This window comes from Stegostoma tigrinum, chromosome 6, assembly GCF_030684315.1.
Source record: "Stegostoma tigrinum isolate sSteTig4 chromosome 6, sSteTig4.hap1, whole genome shotgun sequence".
Lineage (NCBI taxonomy): Eukaryota > Metazoa > Chordata > Chondrichthyes > Orectolobiformes > Stegostomatidae > Stegostoma > Stegostoma tigrinum.
Window position 1 is genome coordinate 34,310,572 of NC_081359.1, and position 22,616 is coordinate 34,333,187.

A 22,616-nucleotide genomic window follows, 5' to 3' on the forward strand; every position below is an offset into this window, starting at 1 on the left:
CTAGTCTAAAGATCAGGAAGCAAATTCACCTCCAGAAGGGCAACAGTAATACTACTGCTAAAGCCAGATTTGGCACCAAGATAGGACACCTGTAATTTAGTATAAGTGTAAACCCCAATCTCAGCTAGAGAGAGAGAAAAGGAAAGCGAGAGAAAGCAAGAGGAATGCAAGAATGGTCCGCTGCAAGAGCTATCCCCCATAGCTACCGACAGGAGAAGGACTCCAGCAAGCTACCACACCAAGAAAGATTCCTACAGCCATCTCCAACCACTGGCAACTGACCATGACCTGCAGACTGAACAACCAATGGCCTCTGAGAACCACCGACCAGTTCAACACCACAAGGCCTCAGACACATCCTGAGGTGAAAACCTGCTCGCAAAACCCACCCAAGAGGAAGAAAACCCAGGTACTCACCAGTTACATCCACAACACATCTTACCACATCAGTGGACTCAACCCAGGCTGAAAGCCTACATCATCTGAAGTCTTCAGCCAGACACCGGATACGGTTAACGGGAACAGCCAGCCGTAATTCAAAACATGTTTATCCCCGCTAGTAAACTTATTTTCCTCAAGACCAAAAGTATCTAATGTAGCTATCAAGGAGGGAAGAGTGGGTTAGTGGCAGTGCAGGGCACCCCAGGGTCAGGAAGTCAGATAAAAGTGTCTGTGCTTAAACAACTGTTAGTTTATCATAGTAATTGGCCTGTGTTAATAGGTAATAACTGACAGTGTCAGTTCCACTGTTTTGCATTTTATAAATCTCCTGTAATTTAATCACCTTTGTATTATTTCCCTGTTCATTGCTTTTGCTTTTATTTTTTGAGAGATATGCACCTTTATATTTAATAAACACAGAGATTCATGCCCTGAAACACTTGCCTCTTGATTTGTTACTCCACCTTCACTACCCTAAGTCTGGTGTCAGATCAAGGGACTGGGTGGGTGATCCAGGTTGCCTGTAATTTCCGGCAGGTTTACTGAACATACAAACCAGAATTCCCTACACTTCCCAAGGACAATTTGAGATGGATAGTAAGTCCTGGGCCAGCCAGCAACACCAGCATTGCAAAACACAAATGACTTTTCTATTGATCCTTCTCAGAAATACCACATAGTGCCTAGGAATTTTAAAATGTATGAAAAACAAAAGTTGCCCTGACTTTACAGACTAAGTTGAGGAGAACTGCCTGCAATTTTTTCAAAAATAATGCTTCAACCACATCTCAATTTTGACTGCCGTGGTGTAAAACAGTTTTCTTTGTGCTGACATGTACAATATATGTTCATCACCCTGGTCAATTTTGTCTTAGTAAACAACTTGCAACCATTAAAATTAATGCTGTTCATTTAAAATCAGCATCTTCCTAATAAATTGAGCTCATTAACAGCATGATATCTGTAATGAAATATTAAGTTGTATATTTGCATATCTGTTTGTCCTCATTCATTCAGATAAACTAGTACTATGTGTCACAGGAAATCCAAATTATTTTCCCCCTGGGAGAAACTTGTTTTAGATGTTTCTCTTTCTTGCTGTGTCATGGTTAATATGATTTACGTGATTACAATATTTATTTGGCTTTTTAAAACTAAACTGGAATTCTGATTTATAATTAGCTGTGTGAAGAATGGTGGTCCAAGCATAACTCCTTCATAACCATCAAATTACATAAGAGCAGGAGTAGCCATTCAGATCTAAAGCCTGTTCTGCCATTTCATTAGACCGTGCTAACTTACACCAAATAATGATTTGTCTGTCTCCAGAGATAACAGTGTGGAGCTGGAGGAACACAGCAGGCCAAGCAACATTCCTGCTCCTCTGATGCTGCCTGGCCTGCTGATATCCTGCAGCTCCACACTGTGTTATCTCTGACTCCAGCATCGGCAGTTCTCACTATCTCTTGTCTGTCTCTATCTGCCTTCATATCTCCAAACTCTTATAGGCTTGATTTTTTTCACTTTTAGTTACTTGCTGCCCTCAGGTTCTGAGTGAAAACAAGCCCAAACAAGTCTAGACCTTGAGGAACAAGTGAGTAGTTAATTTGCCAGTGAAAATAAAAGACAGTATGAGAATTAATGAGCAGATAACATAATGGCAATTCCAGCATTTTGAGAGTTGACCAAATGGGTCGTGATGAGGGATATGCTTTTCAGCTATTGGATGTAGCTCAAAGTTGATTTTGCAGAAATGTTGCCTGAATGCTTATACAGCTGACTTCAAGAAGGAACCTGGTATTTGTTTGACAGTCCTCACATTTAAAATCGTAAGATGTAGCAGAGGACTTCTGAAATAACTCCACAGAGACCAGTGTCCTGTCATCAAGTCACTCTTTATTTTCAGAGATAATGGGAACTGCAGATGCTGGAGAATCGGAGCTAACAGAGTGTGGAGCTGGATGAACATCTGCTTGATGTGGAAGATCATCTTGGGGCCTGAGATGGGGCTGAGGGAGGAGGTGTGAGGGTAAGTGTAGCACTTCCTGCGGTTGCAGGGGAAACTGCTGGGTATAGTGGGGTGGGAGGGGATTGTGGAGCGGACAAGGGATTCGCAGAGAGAGTGGCCTCTCCGGAAGGCAGACAAGGGTGGGGATGGAAAAATGTCTTTAGTGGTGGGGTCAGATTGTAGATGGCGGAAGTGCCGGAGGATGATGCATTGTATCCGGAGGTTGGTGGGTGGTATGTGAAGACTTGGGGCATTCTATTTTGGCGGTTATTGCGGGGGGTGGGGGGGTGGGAAGTGTGAGGGATGAGTTGCGGGAAATACGGGAGACACTGTCAAGGGTGTTCTCGACCACCACGGGGGGGGATGTTGTGGTCTTTGAAGAACAAGGACATCTGGGATGTGCGGGAGTGGAATGTCTCATCCTGGGAGCAGATGTGGCGGTAGCAAAGGAATTTGGAATAGGGGATGGAATTTTTGTAGGAAGGTGGGTGGGAAGAGGTGCATCCTAGGTAGTTGTGGGAGTCGGTGGGCTTGAAATGGACATCAGTGTGTAGGTGGCTGCCTGAGATGGAGACAGAGAGGTCCAGGACGGTGAGGGATATTTTGGAGATGGTCCAGGTGAACTTAAGGTTGAGGTGGAAGGTGTTGGTGAAGTGAGTGAACTGGTCGAGCTCCTCTTGGGAGCACGAGACGGCACCTATATACTCTTTATTTTCCTTGACTTTAGTACTGCCCCTTCAGAGTCAGCTATCAGAGTGCTAGAAGATTAGACACTCCTTTGAGCCAGGGCCTCTTGATTGGGCCAGATTAATGGCCCCAGTCAGGGAACTCATATTCTATCAGGTCCAACTGGTTGACTTCGTTAAAATCATTATACATTCCTGAAAGGATTTTTCTAGCACTTTTATATGTTCCTGATACACCATCAAGAATTTAGTAAATTCCGAAGTCCTCCTATAACAAAGTTAGCATGTGACAGTAAAGATGTTTAACGACAATTACAATGTTGCTTGGTGAGACCAAACCAGGAGTGCTGCAAATGGGTTTGATCTCCTGAATTAAAGAAGATATACAAGAGATAAGGGTTGAAGTAAGAGGTAGCGTGTGCGATGAATTTTTGATAAATGTATTCCTGCAATGAAGGACTTATCTTTTGAGGAAGAATTTAAAACACTGCAATGACATCTCATTGGATGATCTACAAATCATCAGGAGATTAAATTGTCAGATGTTGAGAGCTTGTTTCCACTGACTGGGCAATGTAGAACTTGTTCAGATAAAGATCAATGATAGAACTGAGATGAGGAAAAACATCTTCATTCAAAAACAAATTTTCTACCTCAGAGAACTCTTTTGTTGTGTGCATACCGAACAAGACATTGAAAGCTTTGTATATAATTCATGGATATAAGAGATGCAATTGTTGCCTGAGAAGGAGCATTCAAATCTTTTACCTAGGTACTCTATCTTTGTGTGACAGATCAAAGGAAGGGAATCAAATCAGAATTTAATTGAACGCATCCCTCGTTATTTAATGCTTTAAGTACTAATACTTAACATAAAACTTACGTTTGTTGCACCATTTGCTTCTTATTTCATTTAACTTAATTCAGATTTAACTCACACCATTTAATTTCACCTTCCTTTAATTAGTCTAGTTTTACATAAACTCTAACTTTAACTGTACTTGTTTGGCCTGAAACAAATGCTATTCAAGTGAAGTGGTCAAATTGGTTCTCCATTTAGATCTGCCTTCATTGTTCTTTGTCTTCTCTGTAAGTAACTTCAGGACAAAAACATCTCAAATGTGGCCTGGAGGTCTTCTCCTGAGGAAATGCCTTTGCTCTTCCTACTTATCTGGAAATATGCTCCATTCCTGGAAAGGCCTCTGGTACTCAGCCAGTCAGATCAAAGGGAAGAAGAAAACAACAACTAACTTCCCTTTCTGGATGTTAAAGCATAGCGATTGACGAACGGGGAGTTCCAAACCTCAATATACAGAAAAGCAACCATACAGATTAAATTCCCAATTTGCACAGCAACCACCACATGTCCACAAACAAAGCTGCATTAGGACACTGTTTAAATGGGCCAGGACACACTGCAATACTCTGGAACTTCACAGGAAAGAGGAAGAACACTTATGCTTGAACTTCGCTTTAAATGGATATCCCCACAACTTCAACCACAGATGCCTAAATAACAGGCAACAACAGGAGGACACAGTACACCCTCACACACTGCCCACATTGCCCTACATCAACAACATATTGGAACTGACAGCAAGACTCCTAAGACCACTAGGAATCATGGTGACCCACAAGCGCTCAGCTACACCAAGACAAGTACTCACAAGGATTAAAGACCCCATTCCCACAACATGCATAACCAACATTGTTTACAAAATACCATGCAATGACTGCCACAAACATTACATTGGACAGAAAGGAAGGAAACTAGCCATCAGAATACATGAACATCGGCTAGCAGAAAAACGGCACAACAAACTCTCCTTAATATCAGTACACCCAGACAACGAAGGCCATCAGATACACAAATTTTCCGAAGAAGGGTTTCGGCCCAAAACATCAGCTTTGCTGCTTCTCTGATGCTGCTTAGCCTGCTGCATTCATCCAGCTCTAGACCTTGTTATCTAAGAGGGATAAAGGTAAGTGTGCCAGTGTCAAGTATCAGACTTTTCATAGAGATAGATCCTGTGTCAAACTTCTAAACCATTTAACTGAAAGTTAGAAGAATCTGTTTTCAAGTTGGATGGCAAGTAAAATATTAAAATGTGACCTGGTTACATCACTGGTGGTCCCAGGATCAAAGTCCGATTCAATGTTTCAAAATAATATTCTTCATTAAACAACCCAACGAGATTACTTGCTGGGAGCCAAGGAGAAGTGACGCGTTAGAATAAATCAACTCATTAACAAAAGCCCAAGGATGAAAAAGGTCATGTCGGAAACGATAATAGTGAAAGGAATTCATTGTCATTATGGTTATATTAGAAGCTGTTAGCTTATTGTCCTTAGTTCAGCATTACAGCTTTTTTTAATCTTGATTTTTTTTATCATTTAGTGCTGGCGGCTTTGTAAAATGATGCACACTTGTGATACAATCCACACTAAGAGAAGTGACAGCATGTGCAGCCTTGCATGCAAAAATTCTGCTTTAACATCAGAAAGATAATTCCAGGGGCAATAGTGATTCACAGAATTATTTTAGCCCATTCCAAAGTCAAAATATAGGACATGGAAATCCATAGCACTTTTGCTTTGAAGCCAGGATGAATGCAATGGAGGGATTAGGAATTAGGACGGACATTTGAAGTTTCTTTATCTGGCATAGTAATATTGCAAAAATAGAAAATACTGGAGAATTTATGCAGGTCTCGCAGCATCTGAGGAGAGAAAAACATAGTTGACATTTTGAGCCCAATGATCCTTCATTGGAATTGAAAGCAGCTCGGTAAGAGCGGTATTTATAATGATATGGGGATGTTGGGGGTGAGGGTTGGTATTGGGGGGGTGGCGCAGAATGAGTTTGATGTATAGATAGACACAGTGCCCGGAGTGAGAGTAAAGGGCAGCAGGCACAGGGATTGCAGATAGCAATCCAGGGAGGAAGTAGATGCTAAATAGGTGATAACAGGATGAATTCATCATTAAAAATAGGTTGATTGTTCTGGGAGCAACACATTATATGCCATGTCCTGAAGTATGGTGGTAGTAAATGACCATGAAGAGAGGTGTACTTGTTCTGAAATTGTTAAACTCAATTATGAATGTTGAGGGCTTTGAGTTTTCTAAGTGGAAAATAAGATGTTGTTCTTCACTTTCTACTTCTGTTTCACGTTTCCAGCATCTGCAAGCCTGTGTCATTTTTGTCCCCTACCTCTGGCCTGTCATTTTCCTGATGCTCGCTCATGGTTAGTTGTCACCCTAAGATAAAATTCAATTTATAGAAGAGCGAGTTATGTGAGTATTATAGCATTAAAGACACACTCTAAATGTAACTTCTCATGCCTAAGGAATTTGTTTTGCTTGCTGTATTGCAAGGTGCACCGGCAACTCACATTGATATGTTGCTGCAAAAACACTTGGATGGATTGGACTAAACTGCACATCAGGGCTGTTTGCTTGCTCTCCTAGTGTTTGCTCACTTAATGATCACCTCACGTGCTTGCTTGCAGTGTCTCTACCTTGCCATGTTTGCCAAATCAGTCACATGACTAGCAACTTGCATTGTTGGTCAGCAGTCATCAGCGAACCGGGTGGATTTTTGATGTGGTCGTCAATAGCCAGGGGCACTCTGGCTTCATGGGGGAAGGAATGTGTAACCACAGTGTATTCTCTCCTTTCATAGAGTGAGAGGGAGGAGGAGAGCAGATACAGGGTCATGTCGGTGGGTTGGGTGGGAATGGAGAAGTGCAAAGCCAATGGAGTTCGATGTTAGAGCCAGCAGGAAGCAGATGTGGATGTTCAGTGTCTCAGTGATATGCAGAGACAGAAGCTGGAATTTATAGGGATTCTGGTTTGTGATCAGTAATCTGTCAACTTTTAGGTGGTTTGAATCACCCTCAGACCCTAGTTCTGACACCGGACTTAATTTTGGAATGTGGAGTGAAGAAGGCATGAGGTAGGTGTTTCAGGACAAAGAATCTCTGTGTTTATTAAACGCAAAGATGAGTGTTTCACAAGAAGTAAAAAGGCAAAAGCAATAAATAGGGAAATAAAACAAAGGTGAATAAAGATAGGAGTTAAAAAGTCAAATTCAAAACAGTGAAACTGACACTATCACTTGTTAACTTAAAACAGGCTAATTACTATGAGAAACTGAACAGTAGTTTCAAACACAGACAGTGAAATCAGGCTACCAGACCTTGGGGTTCCCTGCACTATCACCAACCCACCTTCCCCTCCCTGCTAGCTAGGTTGGATACTTTGCGTCTCGAGGAAATAGGCTCACCACTGGAGATAAACATAATTTTGAAATACAGCTGACCATTCCCATTTGCTGTGCCAGTGCTTCACTGAAGACTTTGGACAGTGTTCAGTCTGGCTTGAGAACTTAGGTTTTCTAGACCGAGGCCCAAAACATCAGCCTTCCTGCTCCTCTGATGCTGCTTGGCCTGCTGTGTTTATCCAGCTCTACACCTTGTTATCTCTGAAGTTGTTGAAGTTGTTTGTTTCCAGCAGACTGGCTTGCATTGTTTTTAGCTGCGACATGTATGGGGGTCTTCCTTTAGTTTCTGAAAGCTAACCCTCATCCTAGACATCTGCCCTGGGCTTGTATATTCCCCAATCTGCCCCAGCCAGCCTCTTCCTGGTTCAGTTGCAGCCCATGGTTTCTGGAGTCCCAGTGACTTTAATCCAATATAATCTCCACAACTTCCGCCTTTGGAGGGGTTTTAAATCCAGGGTGTGTTCACAAACTGATGAGGATTTTTGCCCCACCTTAAAAATTCACTGGCCAAAGAATGCTCATATTCATCTTTCATCATGTAGTTAACTGAAATTTCACATTTAGAAAGAAAGTGGCTCTGATCACACAAGAAGTGACTGTGGTACATGTTTTGACTTGTGTGGAATCAACTGATGTGACGGTTTCAGCTATAAGAGATAATGGGAACTGCAGATGCTGGAGATTCCAAGATAATAAAATGTGAGGCTGGATGAACACAGCAGGCCAAGCAGCATCTCAGGAGCACAAAAGCTGACGTTTCGGGCCTAGAAATGCTACACTTGTCCCCACACCTCCTCCCTCACCCCCATCCCAGGCCCCAAGATGACATTCCACATTAAGCAGAGGTTCACCTGCACATCTGCCAATGTGGTATACTGCATCCACTGTACCCGGTGCGGCTTTCTCTACATTGGGGAAACCAAGCGGAGGCTTGGGGACCGCTTTGCAGAACACCTCCGCTCAGTTCGCAACAAACAACTGCACCTCCCAGTCGCAAACCATTTCCACTCCCCCTCCCATTCTCTTGATGACATGTCCATCATGGGCCTCCTGCACTGCCACAATGATGCCACCCGAAGGTTGCAGGAACAGCAACTCATATTCCGCCTGGGAACCCTGCAGCCATATGGTATCAATGTGGACTTCACCAGTTTCAAAATCTCCCCTTCCCCCACTGCATCCCTCAACCAGCCCAGTTCATCCCCTCCCCCCACTGCACCACACAACCAGCCCAGCTCTTCCCCCCCACCCACTGCATCCCAAAACCAGTCCAACCTGTCTCTGCCTCCCTAACCGGTTCTTCCTCTCACCCATCCCTTCCTCCCACCCCAAGCCGCACCCCCAGCTACCTACTAACCTCATCCCACCTCCTTGACCTGTCCGTCTTCCCTGGACTGACCTATCCCCTCCCTACCTCCCCACCTACACCCTCTCCACCTATCTTCTTTACTCTCCATCTTCGGTCCGCCTCCCCCTCTCTCCCTATTTATTCCAGTTCCCTCCCCCCATCCCCCTCTCTGATGAAGGGTCTAGGCCCGAAACGTCAGCTTTTGTGCTCCTGAGATGCTGCTTGGCCTGCTGTGTTCATCCAGCCTCACATTTTATTATCTTATGACGGTTTCAGCTGTTTGCTGTACATCTCAATGACCTGGATATCATTGACCCCCTTGTTCATAACAATACTTTTGGACACAGAGCCCAAGGAAGAATAAAGGTGTATTAGGACAAGTGACATGTTGTCCACAGGACCCATTGCGTTGTATGTGTCTTGTTCCTCATTCTTCAGATGCTGCAGCAGACTCTCAACATAGGCATTGATGCTGGCACATCCTGTGTGGCCAGTCAGGTGAACATTTTTGCTCACACTGTACTATTCAGGACTACGCAGAGACTCAAATAAACAACTACGAAGTCAAAAGAGTGCAGTAGTAGAAATTTACCAAATATTGTACAACACATTGTAACCTGGATCATAAAGTGTACAAACGGCTTTCTTCTTCCTCTCACTTCCATTACATCTTCATCCCTCAATCCACAGCTACCCTGGGACAGTTCTTCCTTCACCAGCTGCAATGCTGTGACATTGAAGTGCTCATCAGATTGTACTGTTAATCTTTCTAAAGCCAACATTCCCATCAAGGTTAGAGATAATGGGAACTGCAGATGCTGGAGAATCCAAGATAATAAAATGTGAGGCTGGATGAACACAGCAGGCCAAGCAGCATCTCAGGAGCACAAAAGCTTTTGTGCTCCTGAGATGCTGCTTGGCCTGCTGTGTTCATCCAGCCTCACATTTTATTATTCCCATCAAGGTGTCAGCATCTGAGCTGCTGTGGGGTGCAGGAAACAGTTATACCTCTGTTTCCTCTGAGTTCTCGGCACTTTCAATCTCAGTGATCAACGTTTCTAGGAGAGCTGGGCATTTACCCATTGAGTTGATTGAGATATTGGCAATATTTGCACAAGAGAGAGAAGATAATGTGGCTAATAGTTCAAAATGGTGTGCAATTAATGACACTGACAGCAAGGATATTGTGAGACTTGTAGTGAAGTGAAAAGTGGTACATTTCAGTTGCCATACTTGAAAGATTCTATATCCCTGAAGTAGTATTCAGTGTCTTCTTCTGTGAGGGCTCAGATTCTCTCCCTTTAGGCTCTAAGGAGCCAAATGCCAGGAATCCCTCCACCGGCCCCAAACTTTGCTGCCCTAATGTGGGTTGTTTTCTCCTGCAATGAGAGAATGAGAGGGATTGAATGAGAGAAAAGAGGCTGGCAACACTGGTGGAGGTTGTCAATAGATGATGAGGTATTCTGAGAGAGTGACAAGGTTGCACAGAGGCCATACCGTGTTTTTGGTTTGGAAATTGTAGGAAACAAGAGCAAGTGAGGTGAGATGCTGCAGACAACGGTCAGCATGGTAAAGCATGGGCCTTGTTTGGTGAATGGTGCAGGGGTAGGGGTAGAATAAGTGTGAGGTGGCAGAGAGGACTGTGACACTTGCCCTAATGGAGTGAAGAAGGTCATCAAACTTCTTTCAGCATTGTGAGGTATTCTACCACAACATCAACATGGCATTGACACTGATGATGATCTTGGATCAGGTTGGCAGTTCTGATTGCATTGCCTCCTCTGCTGGCTCACTAGGAAGAGGACTCTTTTCCTTTGTACCAGACTTTCTACTCGGCCCTCCAGGCCCCTCTCAGAAAATTCTGGTGCCATCCCATCTTCCTCCAAAAATCTGTTTCTGTCCTTGTCTGAGCAAAGCAGCTTTGGAACACCAATGTTGCAGCTATTTAAAGGTGTCCAGTTTAGTAGGGATGCCATCCTTTTGGCAAATATCTGGTACGTTTCGAATTGCTCTGGAAAATGAGAGTGGTAAGATGTGGCTAGACTCAGACATAAGGGATGGCATAAGGACAGAGTCAATAGTTAATGAGGTGAGCTTGTTAAGATACAGCAAAAATCTTGCTTTACCTTGTGGCGAGATTCCCTGCAAAAAATCTGATGCCACTCACCCTTAATCTAAATATTCAGCCCAGAATGTTCAAATTAGTCATTGCAAACAGGTATCACAGTCAAACTTTCATCATATCCTGATGAATGTTGGAAATTAGAATTCATCTAGAGCAGCTAATTTTGATTTTACATTTGACACAGCAATACTCAAGGTACTACACTAAAAATAACTTTAATTAATTGTAACCGTACTCTGGTTCTGCAGTTGATTATATGTCAGAAAGGAAGAATTTGGCATTAGCAGGCTATTTAATGAGGCAACACTATGTATTAGTTTTTCTATCATACTTTATTTTGTGGATAATTGCCCCTATTTAAAATGGTGTTCGTGGATTCAATGCAAATTGCTTCTTTAAATAGTCACTGTCCTCCTTACAGATCGACCATTGAATTTGGTATTGAAGCCATTAACATTGAATATGATGTTGATTTGCTTTATACACACAAAACAGACATCTTACATTGAGGGTAAGATAACATTTGAGAATATCAGATTGAGGTGCTGGATAAACCACTTAACCCTTCAAATCCCCTCCACCATTCCGTAAAATAATGCCAGCTGTTGAAACACGGCTTCAAAGCATTGTTCCAACTCTTGCCATGAACATGATCAAAATTTTACCATCCACAATTCTCTGGGAGACAGTATTCAAATGATTCACAACCATTTTGACTGAAGAAATGTTTTATCATCTTAGATCCCAATGCCTAAACTTCCTATTCCAAAACATTGACATAATCTTCTACATTCACCAAATTAGAAACATTTTCTCAACATTAGGCCTGTTCATTCCACTAAGACTTTGACAGTTTTCAATTAGATCATCTTTCTTTCTTCCAATTCCAAAGAGTATGGGCTTAGTTTTTCCATCTCTCCTCATCAAGTAGGACAACATCCCAATGCCAGGAACTAATCTAGTAAATATTTGTTGTTTTCACATCTAGAGCATGTATAACTTTCTCAACACGAAAGCAAATTGCACAAAGAATTCCAAGTGTGACCTCCCTATTGTCCTTCACATTCATCATAAGATGCTTTTATTCTATATATCTCCAATCCTGTTGTGACAAAAATAACAGTGTTTGTCTTGAAGGGTTACAGGGTTTAACAGAAAAGGGCACAAAAAGACTGTGGCACTGTGTTTTCCTCATTCATTTTCTCCAATGACAGTTGCATGTTTAAAAGAGAGTGCCAGAGTCTTGTGGGAAATGGTCCAAAACTATCTGCATATTTTCTTCTAAACTTGAAATCTGTCTGAGAGTTCCCTCTATAAGCACTTAGTACTTACAATAAGTTGTCCTGTTTTTTTTTAACAAAGCAATGGATTCAACATTATCTATTCCCAATTTGGCTATGTGAGATTAGCCTCTGTGAAAATTTGACTAATCACAGGCATAGCCTAATGTGATTTGATATTGTGCTGGTAGGAACAGTTGATGACTGTGGCACAGCCAAGACTTTAATTCATCAGTAATTTAACATATACCAATTTCACTGTGTATAAACCCAGTTCATTGTTCATTGTGGTCATATCTGTTCACCATGACAAAACAATATCCCATAAACGTGATAAGTATCATGTCTAACATCATAGAATTATATCTCATGGAAGAAGACCATTCAGTCCATTAAACTCTTTGAACATGCTACCCAACTGGGCCCACTTTCTCCATTGACTGAAAAGCTTCCAGTGAAATTTCATGTCTAAAAAGACAATAATGTCACGAGCACTGAAATGTAATTTGTTTCAACTAAATGAATGACATTTCATGATATGTTCAGTGACTATGCTAGAGCAGGAACATCGAGTTTTTAAATAATAAAAAATCCAATTTGAAGCATTAACTTCCTCAGACAGTGCAATTTTAAACTTTAATTCAGTCAGGCAGAAACTGAATGAAAAAGCCTTGGATAGATTTCATGAGAAATTTAATTATCTTATTCCTCAAGCTGTAAGAGACATCACAGGAAAGTTAGAATTGTCCAGTTGAGTTGTGGATAAACCTGTCTCAACTGTCATTATTATTTTTATTGAACTCAATGTGCATATGTTTCAAACTAACTCAATAAATGAATCACTCTTCTTCAATTGATCCTGATTCAACGGTTTTGCAGTTGCTGGAGATTGAGCTTTGAATCTGCTGCTTTACTTATATTCAAAAATCCCTGCTGTGTTTGAAACAATTGAAGGAAACTATTGTCATTGATGATAAAATTAATTTTAATAGTATTTAACATCAAATGATTCATAATTCCTCCCGCCACACAATACTAAGTTGATTGGGAATATATAGAGGGGATTTATTATTCAAAGTTATACATGTGAAGCTTTTAAATTAGAGCTCATGAAAGTAAGAATAAATTGGGCTAAGAAATTGAAACATATATTGACTGCACAAAGATAATAGTTTGCAGATGAACAGATATGCCTTTAATGTATAGAAAAACAAGTAGGTGGAATCTTTCAGGGACCTGAGTGAGATAGACTCTGGTGAGACTTGTGGTAGAATTGGACGAGAAGATTCAATGAGGCCAATCTCTATATCTGGTGCCATCTTTTGTGCTTTTGTGAGCAGTGTGGCGATTTCTTGCTAGTCAGCGATGAGTTGCTATTTAAGGGAGATTATGGGCTATAAAACACCTTGTTAACATCTCAATTTCCCATGTCACAAAACATGCCAAACAATCCAGGCATCAAGATATCTTGACATGGAGATCACAGCAGGTACCTGGCAACTTCATCCAATCATTTACCTTGAAAGATCTCCATGTTGGACATTGGGCACCAACACAACAGCTACATAGACTATGGCCACAAACACCTGATATCAACAAACATTAGCATCCAGCATGTGCCAGCGTCTCATATTTTCCTCACATATTGCCAATCTACTTTAACGCTGTCCTTCAGGCTCTGTTAGCAATTCTCATTGTAATGCTGCTACAAGGATACTATGCAATTGGGGGTATGTGCACTGCTCATGGGCTGGATCAGGTTGAATTTCTCATTACTTTCCTTGCTGTCATATTGCTCTCACTCACGTTTGCCTTGCCCCACTGTTTAGTGTAGACATGAAGGCAAGGAGCTTGTCATTGTTGTCAGCAAAGCTTAGACAAGCCAAGCACTTGGCTCAGGGACCCCTGGCACAGTAAGTAATAGGCAGCTTCTGCTTCCATTCCAGGGGCTTGTAAATGACCGGTCAGCTTTTTGGGGCTTTGGAGTAAGGATCTCCTCGACAAAAGGGGTGGGAAGCCATATGGCAGGCAAGCCACCACCCAGTTTGACTCATTCTGGCCTTTTTAGGGCTGTTTTATTTCCTGGGATGACAGAGGCGGGTGTTAAGGGAGAAAACGTGGATGGCACAACTACTATTTTTGGTGCAGGTGGGTAGCTGCCCCCAGCGAGTGAGTTGGTTGTGCAGAGGGCATGCAGGGCTAGTGGTGTTGGGGTTTGGGGTGACTGAAGGAAGATGATGTATGCAGTAGTGAGAATGCTAGATCATGAGCCTTGATGACAAGTGAATGCATTAGCAAAGACAGAGGGATGGTGAGGTATCGGAGAGAAGGTTGTGGTACTTATGCTGGCTGAGTGGAGATCTTCTTATTACAATGCTGTAACTGCCTACAGATGGTTAAAACTGCATTGAGCCTGGTGAAACATCAGACCAAGTTGGTATGGTCTAGTGTCACGACTCTGGGCCCTGGTTAGAGTCAGGAGAGGAAACCTTGCAGTTAATTCTCCATACTTAACACAACTTCCAGGTCCCTGCTTGCAAAGTTGGGGTCCATTTCCCCTATGTGCCATTTCCAGAGGAAACATCAGGAAATGTGCAAGGCATCTCTGGGCTGACAGGACTTGTACTGGTGCAAATCGGCCTATTAAAGGTGGAGGAGGCATAAGGGATGCTGGTCTTTCAGCATCTGTCTGGTGAGTGGCTAATGAGTATGGGGTATGGCAGAAAGGAGCTAGAATCAGACCTGAGGGATGCCGTAGGTTGGAGTAGATAGTTAATGAGGTGGATACAGTAAGAATTCCCACCAGGCCTCAAGGCAAAAATCACCTTAAAAAATAAACTGCGTTCAGCCAAAAATGAAATAAGAATCAGCCCAATGTTCCGACAGTTCATGTTGGGGATTCTTGTATTTATAATATTCCTGTAATTATTATAAATAATAGCATTTCCATGAAAAAGTTGACAACTGGGTACAAAACAAAAACAGGTATCTGTAACTAACTTAATAAAATGTGAGGCTGGATGAACACAGCAGGCCAAGCAGCATCTCAGGAGCACAAAAGCTGACGTTTCGGGCCTAGACCCTTCATCAGAGCTGCTTGGCCTGCTGTGTTCATCCAGCCTCACATTTTATTATCTTGGAATTCTCCAGCATCTGCAGTTCCCATTATCTCTGATCTGTAACTAACTTGTCAGTTTTAGCAAAAACCATTCAGACACATGTTATAATGTGGTGTACCACCCTCTGGAAGGTTGTGGTTGTAGTAAATTGCTTCCACCAATCCTCCTTCCTAAAGTATATTAAAGGGCCAATTGTAGTCTCTGGTGAAGATGGGCCACAAATAATTCTCTGCAGAAGAAGTTCTTGTCTTAAACCCCAAGTTGTAATTTATCCCAACATTGAAACCATATACTGATTACATTATTAGGTATATTTAGTATTATTGGCAAGAGGCAGAGAAGATCCCTGTGCCACCACAATAAGTCTGTGCCAGACTCAAACTGATTCTGCACCCAAAGGGTGTGTAATATCATCAGATTGGGAGAACCTCGCTGAAGTTCAAATGTTAACTCTTTAGGAACTATTGCTTTATAAAACAAATCACTAATATGTATTCTGAATAATATCAACACACACTCAACTGGAGGCAAACATATTTGAGTTAGTTTTATTTACATCTGGACATTAGCACCATGAAGATAGCAGAGACGGCAGCTCTGACAATATATTTTGAAGTGTAACTATATCAGTACTTGAATAATACCTAATCAACCTGTACATAAGAAATCAGATCATGATGAAATCATGTGGGACTGAGATCTGGTGGAAAAAGGCACATTCAAAACTCTTCTTATACCTATAATTTATATTTAATAAATGTCAATGATTTGCGCTAGCATTGTGTTTAATTCTTTTCTGTCTCAAGCTCCCAGAAGTTTCTGGTGATATTTATACACATACTAAAATCTCACTAGCCTATTTGTGTTTCTAAACTCCCAATAACTTTGTTGACTTTTAAGTACTATCTGAAATGGCTGAACAAGAGGATAATTAAGGTTGGATTTGAAAAAAGCAAATCCATATAATCAAAATTAGCCATGCAAAAAAGGTAACAACTGAATTAAGACCATAGAACAAAGAACAATACAGGGGCTGGCTCTTCTGCCTACCAAGCCTGTGCCAATTCTAAGTCTTTGTTTAGATCCATTACTTATTGCACATACATTGCTTCTATCCCTCTGTATGCCTCCCATCTATGTGTTTATGAAGAGACCTCTTAAACGTTGTTAACACATCTGCTTCTAATACCTCCACTGGCAGTGTATTCCAGGCACCCACCACGTTCTGTGTAAAGGTTTGCCTGCACTTCTCCCCTAAACTTCCTCACTCTCATCTTGAACCTGTGTCTTTCTGTTGTTGACCTTTCCCCACTGGAAAAAAGGCTCCGATAATTCACCCAATCTTTGCCTCTCATATTTCTGTTGATCTCAATCAGGTCACCCTTTAACTTACAACTTTTATATTCGATACCCCGACGAACGAAGGCAAGCATGTCATAAGCCCTCTTGACCACTCCATTCACCTGTGTTGCCACCTTCAGTGAGCTGTGGACCTGCACACTCAGATTATTCAGTATGTCAATACTCCTAAGAGTTCTGCCATTTATTGTTTAATTTGCACCTAGATTTGATATTTCAAAACGCATCACCTCGCATTTGTCTGGATTAAACGCCATCTGCCATTCTCTGCACAAATCTGTAATCTATCTATAATCTGCTATATTCTTTGACAATCCTCCTCACTATCTGCAACTCCTCCAATCTTACCGTCATCCACAAACTTACTAATCATACAACCTACATTTTCCTTCAGAACATTTATATATATATTACAAAACAGCAAAGGTCCCAGCACTAAGCACTGCAGAACACTGCTAGTTTCTCATCTCCATTCCAAAAAGCACCTCTTCCACTGTTACTCTATCTTCTATGACCAAGCCAGTTCTGTATCCATCAAGCCAACATACCCCAAATTCCATGAGACTCTGCCTTTTGTAGCTGTCTGCCATAAGGTACCCTACCAAATGCCTTATTAACGTCCATGTAGATAACATAGACTTCCCTTCCCTCATCAACCATTCTTGTCATCACCTGAAAAAACGCGATTTAGTTGGTGAGACATGATCTTACCTGCACAAACCAATGCTGCCTATAAATAGTCTATCAGAGATAATGGGAACTTTCAGTTCCAAATGTGAATAAATCCTGTCTCTCAGTATCTTCTTCAACTGCTTGGGAGGCAATGGCCTAGTGGCATAATTGCTGGACTGTTAATCCAGAGACCTAGGCAATGCTCTGGGCACTTGAGTTGGAATCTTGCTGTGGCAATTGGTGGAATTTGAATTCAGTAAATACCTGGGATTAAGAGTCTACTGATGACCATGAAATCATTGTGAATTGTCGGAAAAACCCATTTGGTTCACTAAAGCCCTTTAAGGAAGGAAACTGTCATCCTTACCTGGTCTGGCCTACATGTGACTCCAGGCTCACACCAATGTGGTTGGCTCTTAACTGCCCTCTGGGCAATTAGTGATGGGTAACGAATGCTGGCTCAGCCAGTTATATTTCATCCTGCAAATGAATAAAAAACAAGCTTCTCCAACACTGATGTTAGGCTTATCAGCCTGCAATTAACTGGATTAACTTGAGGATGCAAAGCTGTCTATTAACGCCCTAACTATTTCCTCCCTTGCTCACATAGTATCCTGAGATCAATCCTATTTGGTTCTTTGGAGTTGCCTATACCTTAACACACTTCAAAACACCCAATATTTCCTCTTTCATTATGGAGACCTGCCCAAGAGTATTCACACAGCTTTTCCTAAACTTAACATCCCTCACATCCCTCTCTTTGATGACTCATCCATTTCCTATGGTTCAACATTTAACCTCTGTCCTTTTTCCTTGAATGGGCCTACTCTTTCCCTAGCTACCTCTTGCTCTGAACATATGTATCATATGCCTTGGGATTCTTCTTAACCCTGCTGGCCAAGTATGTTTCATGTCACTTTTAGCCTTCTTAACTCACCATTTGAGCTCCTTCCTACTTTCTCTATATTCTTCAATGACTTGATCTGTTTTTAGCTGCATAGAGGTTAGGTCGGCATCCCTTTTTTGAATTAAGTTGATAATTTCCCCTCTCACCCAATAGTCCTGCTATTCCTGTCCTTCATTTTCACAGGAACATATCTGTCCTTTACTCTAAACAGGAGATCTTTAAAAGATTCCCACATAACAAATAAGGATTTACCCTCAAACAGCCATTCCCAATCCACATTCTCCAATTCTTGTCTAATTTGATCATAGTCAGCCTTCCCTGAACTCAACACCTTCATCTGAAGTCCACTCTTTTCCTTATCCTTAAATATCCAAAAAGTTACAGAATTATGGTCACTATTCCCAAAATGCACCCCCACTGAAACTTTAGAACTTTTGGCCAGGGTCCTTTCCCAATACCAGCTCCAGTATGCCCTCTTCCTCATTGGATATCCACATAATGTTTCGTAAAACCCTTCTAGACACTCATCACAAATTACTCCCCATCCAAACCCGGACAGAGTCTCAATCAATATGGTGGAAGTTAAAATCTCTCACCACAACAACCCTGTTATTTGCACATCTTTCCAGAATCTGGCTAAATACCTCTTCTTCTGTCTCCTGCTGGCAGCTGGAAGGCCTGTCATACAAACCCAGCATTGTGATTGCACCCTTTCTATTCCTGACTTGAACCCATCATGTCTCACTGGAAGATCCCTCCAGGGTGCCCTTCTTTGACACAGCTGTGAAAGCTCCGCGACAAGTAATGCAACTCCCTCACATCTTTTGCTTTCTTCTCTCTCATCTAAAACACCGATAACCTGGGACATAAAGCTACAAATCCTGTTGCTCTTTCAACCATGTCTCTGTGATAGCAACAACATCACATTTGCATGCATTAATCCTGGCTCTAATTTCATCTGTTTTACTTGTTATACTTCTTGCATATGCAGCCCAAGCCACCAGTTCTGCTGAGCTCAGCTACCTCTCCCTGATGACACTCCTTCTTAGTGAGAAATATTTATAATAGGAAACAGCTTATAATAGGATATGACGTGGAGTTGCCAGTCTTGGGCTGGGTGGACAAAGCCAGGAGTCACACGACAACAGGTTGTAGTCCCACAAGTTTATTTGAAAGCACAAGCTAATTTCTCTCTCATCTAACCTGATGGAGAGTCTAGGCTGTGAAAGCTTGTGATTAATTTAAATAAGCCTTTTGGATTATAACTGGTGCTATGTGACTTCTGATGTCATGATAGGATATAATAGCATACAAACACATTCTGAGGAGTAAAAAAAAATTGTGCGCATGGATATATAAGGGTAGCAAGTTCTCTGTGACAACTGCACAAAACAGAACTTTCATTGGAAATGTAAAAAGAAATGAATGAAAAATAAAATCCATGATTCACCCACCTGTTTTACATTGATGTACAAGCCTAAGGGCTGTCTGAATTGTTCTAAACATTTTAATTTATTCAAATTTCATGAAAATCTGATTTTCCTTTGTTGCTGATCATGTTATTGTCTTTATTGTGAGATTTAGAATGGTACAACAAACTATGCTCATGAAGGATGATGAAGAAGTTAAAATGGTGTTAGGATTTCTACAACAAATTTGTTTATCTGACCCACTAGAGAACTAATTTCTTCCCTGATCCTTGTGATGAACATTGATGAATAGAGAATCCCCCTAAATACTAACTGTGATTTGCTTTTTTTTATTCGTTTCATACTTTTTTTATTTCAATAATCCTTATCTGTCATGAAAACTGATCTTCATTTCAGCTCGCTTTTCCCTTAACGTTGTTATCTAACACAGTATTGTATCCACTGTCAATATAGCATAGTTTGCTTTCTGCATTTCTCTTTGGAGTATATAATTAGACAGATGAGTGCCAACAACACAGTGACTGCATCAATAATGCTCAGTGCAATCAAATGGATGTTGCTTCTGGTGAGTTGCTAGTTAAAGAAAGTAAACTATGCTCAGAGTTGGTAGTACTTGGCTATACATAACAAATTCTGATGCTGATTCAAATAAAGAGTAATTTTAGTCAAGATTGAAAAAAAATTGTGAAAATAAATTAAGTAGATGTGATGTGATTTAAAGAAATTGATGTACCAAGCTACCTAAGGCACATCTACAAATTTATATGGCAAAGTCAAGTTACCACATTCCTATCAAGCTACATTGTATATGGTAACCTATTCAGATGATGCATCCATTTGATTCCTTTATTCAGTTCTACATTAATGAACGTGGCACATGGTATAAACAGTGTTTCATTGTGCTTACAGCCAGGTGACGGTGGTGGAGTGAGAAGGTCCAAGAAAACTTCCAAGCAAAAATGCATGAGATCTTGCAGATTTTTAAAGAACAGGAGCAAATGCAAAGTGTCTGGTTTGTAATTTGGCTGTAGCCAGAAACAGATTATGTGCTAGTTACAATATATCTCTGGAGTATTATCCAATACTTTCTAGAATGCTGCCCTTTCTGTTCAGTCCATTCCTTGATCTTTCAGTGATGGAAGCATTTCAATGAGTTCAAACACATGATTCTATTACTTTTGACATTATTTTCTCATAAATATTAAATACATTAATTATATTAAAGTCATTTGTGTCTAAACATTTTCATAGGCTAGACCATTTTGAAATATTTAATATTGCAGCAATTTATATGCTGGTGTAGTTACTGCATCAAAAGTGGTGCTTGTGTATCTGAGTGAATTAATGATTGTGCATGTTGCAACTGTCACACTTGAATAATTTAAGGCATTCATAAATTCATGATATTCTTTGATTTATCTTCATGTACTAACTAACTTTACATTGACGGTATAAATTCATCTTTCTAAGGCTAGACTGATGAAATTTATGACAAAGCATTTTTAAGAAAAATTCTTCATTAGTACATGGAGTTAATTTTAAACTGCAAGAATGAATCATTTGGGAAACAAATGTATTTAAAATGTTGAACGCAATCCCAAATCATCACCAACCGCACACTCCATATATAAAAGGTGCAGGTCAGGGATGTACGTAACCAAACAAACGAAGAAACATATAAATAAGGAGCAAGGATAGGGCATTCAGGTCTTCAAATCTGCTCCACCATTCAACATGACCATGATTATCTGACGATAACCTGAACTCCACATTTCTGCCTATCCTGTCACTCCCGTGTGTGCCAGTAATGTATCTACCCCTGACTTAACAAAAAAAATCTTCATTCACCATCATCCAAAGACACATGGTCCTCTGAGAGAAGATAAAAAAACCCAACTGTCTTCAGAGGCTGACTTCTCACTTTTAAAAGGTAGTTTCTAATTCCAAATTCTCCCAAAAAAGGAAACATCCTTTCCAAATCCATCTTATTAAGCTCCCTCAAGATCCCATATGTGTCAATCAAGTCGCCTCTTACTCTTACAAATTCCAACAGAAATAAATCTAGCCTGTCCAACTTTCTTCATAAGGCAACCCATCATTCCAGGTATTGGTGTAGTCAACCATTTGCATCCTTACTTAAATGAGGACAAAACTGTAAACAGTGCTGCAAATGTGATCTCATCAGTGATCTGTAAAACTATAGTACAATCTCCCTATTTTTGGATTCAATTTCCTTTGCAATAAGCAATTGCATTGTATTAGTTATCATAACTTCCTGATGTGCTGTATTCTAAAATTCTATAATTCATGCAAGGACAAACAGATTCTTCTGAATCGCAGAAGTCTACACTCTCTCATCCCTTATAATATGTTTTATTTTAAATATTCTTCCTGCCACGTAAGTAATTTAAAATCTTCCCACGTCATATTCCAATTGCCCAATCTTTGCCCACTTACTTAACATGTCTATTCAATTTTGAATCATCCTTTCGTTTTCTCATAAGTTTCATTGCTAACTATTTTTGCGTTGTTAGCAAATTTAGCAAACATACCTTTGATTCCTTCATCCAAGCCTTTGACATAAATTGTAAAACGTTAAAGCCCCAACACGGATCCCTGTCAGAAACCTCTCATTACATCTTGTCAATATGAAAAAGATTAATTTATGCCCACTCTCCATTTGTTGTAGGCTAGTCAATCATCTCTCCAGTATGCCTACCCCCCTACCATGAGATTTCATTTACCACATTGGCTTTTGATATGGCATCTTGTAAAATGCTTTCTGGAGATGTAAGCTCTGTACATGTACTAGTTTGCCTTCATACACAGCATATTTTATTTCTTCAATGTACTCAAAAAATGACCAATATTCCTTCAGGAGATGGACCTCACAATGAAAACTTTGAAGGAAGTTGCATGCTACCATATCAGCAGATTTTATTTTTCTGTCTAAATT